The sequence below is a fragment of the Budorcas taxicolor genome, chromosome 19 (assembly GCF_023091745.1).
Source record: "Budorcas taxicolor isolate Tak-1 chromosome 19, Takin1.1, whole genome shotgun sequence".
Taxonomy (NCBI): domain Eukaryota; kingdom Metazoa; phylum Chordata; class Mammalia; order Artiodactyla; family Bovidae; genus Budorcas; species Budorcas taxicolor.
Window position 1 is genome coordinate 56,442,622 of NC_068928.1, and position 5,108 is coordinate 56,447,729.

The 5,108-nt window shown below is 57.2% G+C and overlaps 1 non-coding gene across 1 annotated transcript; it reads left to right on the forward strand.

Annotated features, from left to right (window-relative positions):
- The first annotated feature begins 1,109 nt into the window (after positions 1-1,109).
- On the forward strand, positions 1,110-1,181 carry TRNAE-UUC (transfer RNA glutamic acid (anticodon UUC)). The gene has a single exon. It is a non-coding gene; the product is annotated as a tRNA-Glu (tRNA).
- The last annotated feature ends 3,927 nt before the right edge of the window (positions 1,182-5,108 follow it).

The following is a 5,108-nucleotide window of genomic DNA, read 5'->3' on the forward strand; positions in this document are numbered from 1 at the left end:
CTGCCCACCGGCGCACGTGCAGGGGCACGCCTGTATCACTTGGGTTGTCACGGAAGAGCCCCGTGAACTAACAGGACCTGATGGGTAAACCCAGAGTCTAGGCCAAGATGGGTGGGTCTGTGTGCCTTCTGGCTCCCTGCCTGCTGTAAGACCCACAGTGTTGTTGAGTCGCTAAGTCGTGTGGGACTCTTTTGCGACCCCACGGACTGTAACTAGCCAGGCTCCTCTGTCCCTAAAATGTTTCAGGCAAAAGTACTGGAGTGGGTAGCCCTTCCCTTCTCCAGGAGATCTTCCCGACCCAGGGATCGAACCTGTGTCTACTGGCATCTCCTGCATGGCAGGTGGATTCTTTACTGCTGAGCCATCAGGACAGCCCAAGAGCTACCATACTGTGCAAGAAAGTGCAGGTCAAACGCTGTCGTCCCCGTCCTTGGTGGGAACAACAGTGATCGCAGCTGCAGGGAGCACGGTGGAAAGACTCCTGGCCTCAGGAGGCCCTGGGAAAACAGGATTCTGGTCCCACCTCGCATCCAGCCTGCTGAACCACCTGGAGCCAGGTTTCCTGTGCCCCCTGGGCCTTAGTTTCCGGGGTGATGGTGAAATTCCACCCACTTCTGATGGAAGAAGCCCCCATCTTAACTGTCTTCTCCTGAAGTTGAGCCTGGCAGCCCCCCCCCCCCCCCACAATGACTGGGCAAGGGGCGTCCAGTGTGGTTCATTCCCCCTTTAAGGAGCTGGGTAAGGAAGAGCCGCTCATCCCCCGGGACTGTCTCAGACAGCCTGGCACACATCCAGAACATGATGCCAGCCTGTGCTCTGGGACTGGCTTCCCTGGCTGCCCCCGAGGAGCTTGTGTTAGGTACAGTTATTAATAAACAGTGTCAGGAACCTGCCCGTGGCCTTGGGGTCGGTAAACAGATAAACCAAGGATAGCCTGGTGGAAACCAAACACTCCTGCAGGGGCTCCCGAGGTTTCGGCCCTTTCTCTGGCCCAGGCTGCTCCCGGGACTGCGCACAGCACTTGGCTGGTTTGCAAGTGGGTGAGCGGCACTGAGAAGCAGGTACGTTTGAAGATGGATCATCTGGATCAAAAACACTTTCCAGGGAATTCCCTGGTGGTCCAGTGGCTAGGACTCTGTGCTTTCATTGCCGAGGGCCAGGTTCAATCCCTGGTTGGGGAACAAAGAGCATAGCGAGGGTAAAAAAAAGGAAGATCCAAAATGTGTTGAAAGAAAAAAAAACACACAAAACACCCCCTAGGCTTGCACTTCAGACCCCCTGAATCGTATCTGTTTGGATCAGTACAAGAGGCCTCTAACTAATTACACTATAGCTATTTTTCCCTCTTTTCTGTTTCTCCTCATGCATAAATCCCACCCAGGATGGCCCATGCTGGTCAAAATAAGAGGAGCTCCTAAACAGGCAGTCCCAGCCCATCTTACTTGCATCCTGACTCACCACAAAGTCCTCTCTATTCTCAGACATTCCCTGCTTGACTCTGGTGTTTCTGTCAGTGACACCGCTGTCTTCGAGAGCCCTGTACCTCTAAGTCGTCTTTGAGTTCCCCTTTCCTCTCATCCTCTCCATTCATTTTCTTTCTTGACGTAAATACATATTCTCAAATGTATTTATTTTTGGCTGTGCTCGGGCTTTCTCTCGTCGCTTTGAGTGGGGGACATCCTTCGTTGCAGTGCTCAGGTTTCTTCTCTTGTTGAGGGACACAGACACCACGTGCTGTGGCTCGGCAGTTGCAGCTCCCGGGCTCTAGACACAGGCTTAGTAGTGATGCCTGGGCTTAGTTACTCCACAGCATGAAGGATCTTCCCGGAGCAGGGATAGAACCCGTGTCGCCGGCATTGGCAGGCAGATTCTTATCCACTATACAACCAGGAAAGTCCTCTTCTCTTTCTCTTTCGACCACACCATGTGGCACGCGGGATCTTAGTCCACTGACCAGGAATCAAGCCTGGGCCCTTGGCAGCGGAAGCGCCGAATCCTAACCCAAACTCTACTCTGATCCTGGCGGTTCTACTTCGGCAAGCGTGTCTCCTCCTTGTCATCTCCTGGCCGCACACCCTGGGCTCCAGCTTTTACCTCTTCTCACCTGGATGGCATCATGGCCTCCTGGGCCCCCTGCCTGCTGTCTCCCTGACTTTTCAAAGCTATGCTCCGACCTGGAAGCAGAAGCAGGCCTCTGTTTCTGGGAGACAGAGAACAGCCCTAAGTGGGTTCCTAGCAGCCTCCCTTTGCCACCCCTGGGGCCAGTGCCATCTCAGGGGCCTCTGGACCCTGGGGAAGCACTGGGTTCCTAACAAAGGGCAAGGAGATCCTTCTTCAGAGTTCTGCCCTGGGGCCCACAGAACCCAGTTGCCCGGCAGAAGGGACTGGGGGGCCGTGACCCCCAGAGAGCCCAAGGCTGCTATGGCGGCAGTATGCATCGTCGGCCAGCGGCATCATAATCGATCAGGTCGGCCGAGAGGAAAACACAGGTCTGGGAGGAAACAGACTGTCCCCTGGGTGTGCATGGACCCCGGGTGGGGGGCCCTTAACTGCCGTGGACACACCAGTCCGGATGCTGCTTCCGCCACCCCCACCCTCCCGTCCTGCTTGGATGGGCCCCCACACCCAGGCCCCGTCATCCACGTTCCATGCCCACGTGGCAGGTCTTTCCAGCAGCGTCTGGGTCTCCAGTGATGCATCACGGTTTTGTCTTGCTTCCCAGCGGGGAAGACTAGGCAACAGGCTCCAGAGGAGGCTGAGGAACGAGAAGGCCGGTGATCATCGGTGAGGATGGGCGGTGATGGGTGTCGCATTCTCAGAGCCCACGACGCCCTTTACCACGCCGTGTCTGCGGGGACCTCCTCTCTGTTCCCACACCTGTTCCTCAAATGCCATCTGGCACCATGGCACGTCTGCACCACAGTGAAGGGCTTGAGACTCCAGAGGTGGCCCATCCTGGCCAGCACCAGCCAAAGGCCCAAATTCAGGTACAGTGAGGGAATACTCTCCCTGGGAGTTCATCGGCCGAACATCTCACGAAGCGGTCCGTCAGTGTGCCCGGGGCCAATGCAGGGAGCTCTGACTTTCTCCCGGAGGTTTCACTGGCTAGACTGTTTTCTGTAAGTGAGGGTTTCTTGGCCTCCGCGCTGCTGACGGCTTGGCCAGGATGATTCACTGTGGTGTCGACTGTCTCGTGCACCCCAGGGTATTTAGCAGCATCTGTGGCTCCTATCCATGGGATGCCAGTAGCGCCCTCTGTGTGGTTATGTCAGTCTGAAATGTCCCCAGGACTCCCCTGGTGGTCCCGTGGTTACGAATCCGCCTTCCGATGCAGGGGGACACGGGCCTGACCCCGTCCCAGGAAGATTTCACATGCTGCGGAGCACCTGTGCCCGTGCACCACCAACTGCTGAGCCCGAGTGCCCAGAGGCCGTGCTCCTCGACGAGAGAAGCCACCGCAATGAGAAGGCTAAGCACTCCCGCTAGAGAGGGGCCCCTGCCCTTGGCAACTGAAAGCCTGTGCTCAGCCACGAAGACCCAGCACGGCCAAAAATAATCAATCAATTAAAAAAATCAAAATGTCCCCAGACGTGGCCAAGTGTCCCACTGAAGGCAAAATCACCCCCTTGCCCAGCCACTGAAACTGCTGACCATCAGGCAGTTCTGGGGCTCCCTGTGTCCTCCCGCAGTGAGAGGCCCATCACAGGAGACCCCACAAAGCAGGATGTGGGATGTGCCAGTGGCCCCTCCCTGGATGCAAGTGGGCCAGCCCCTTCCTCCTCCTGGGAGACCGAGGAACGGGGTGTGTAAGGGCATAGGCTCTGGGGTCCCCTCCGTGCCACTGCTCCCACGAGACTCGGGCAGCTCCCTCCCTCTGGGTCTTGCTCGGCAGGCACGTAGTGACTCAGGGATTGAAGGTGCTGATATCACCCCTTCTGGGGCTATTGCAAAGATCAAGTGCGCGACCCGTATGCCCCTTGATGACTGTTTTATCATGGCAACTGGATTTTTTTTCCCTCTTTGGGCACAAGGGGTGACTGACCCTGGGTCCTTCCCCAGTGAGATCCTTAACACAGGCGGTTTTTAAAAGGGCACTTCCGGTCACCTTCAGGACCAGTGGCCACCCGTAGACTGAACGGTGGTCCGGAACTTCTCCTGGCGCAGGCCGGCTTCTGAATGGCTCTCTGGTCCTACCGTCTCTGGTCCCTGAACGCTCTGCATTGCCGTGGTTTCAGGGCAGCCCACTGCCCCTGCTGCAGCCCCAGAGGACCTTGCGCCACACCCAGCCTGTGGTCACCTGCCCTGCAGGCTCATGGTGAGCTGCCTGGGCTCCCGTCCCCGCACCAACCCTCATGAGCCCGGTCAGCTGGCACATGCCCACCTGCCTCCCAGAACCCGTTTCTCCCTCTGCTGAGGAGGAACAGTCAGAGCAGATATCTTCGGCGACTTTATCAAAAGAACGACAGAGATAACTTGAAAAGCTCTGAGTACAGGAGGCATAATAGGCACTAACCTTTAGTACTGTCATTATTATTATTAGTAATTGAACTTTGCGAGCACGAAGATAGCAGAAAGCTCACTGTATTCACCTGGCTTGTTTCATCTGTCGTCTCTCACCCTTTTGGAGGTAAACATCTCCCAGGGAAGTTGCTTGGGAAAGACATCTTAGAAGTGGACAGGCTTTATGTTCCCCAGCCATATCAGGGTGGGGAGGTTCAGTAAGGGAGAATGAGAGACCCCCGCCCTTCCCCACCCACAGGCCTTCCCAAGCCCCGACGGTGGCCGTGGCCAGCCCAGGGGAGGCTCTGCAGGCTTGTGAAGGGAGGTGCTCGTCGGGGCAGCCCTCGAGAAGCTGAATCCACGGGGATGGTGGGGTTAGGGCAGCTGGCTGAGCTTGGCTGAGGACCAGCTTGGGGATGAACCTGTGCCCCTTCCCTCCCTCCGAGGGGAGTCGGTGGGGACCGGGGATCTGGTCCCCGGGCGAGGGGGCTGGGTCGGAGTCCCTTTGCCCCTCCTGTCTCCTCTAAGGAAGGCGGTCAGCTCCCACTTGTAACACCAGGGCGGTGCCCAGAGATGAGACAGAGGCACGCGTGAGAGCTGGGCTCTGG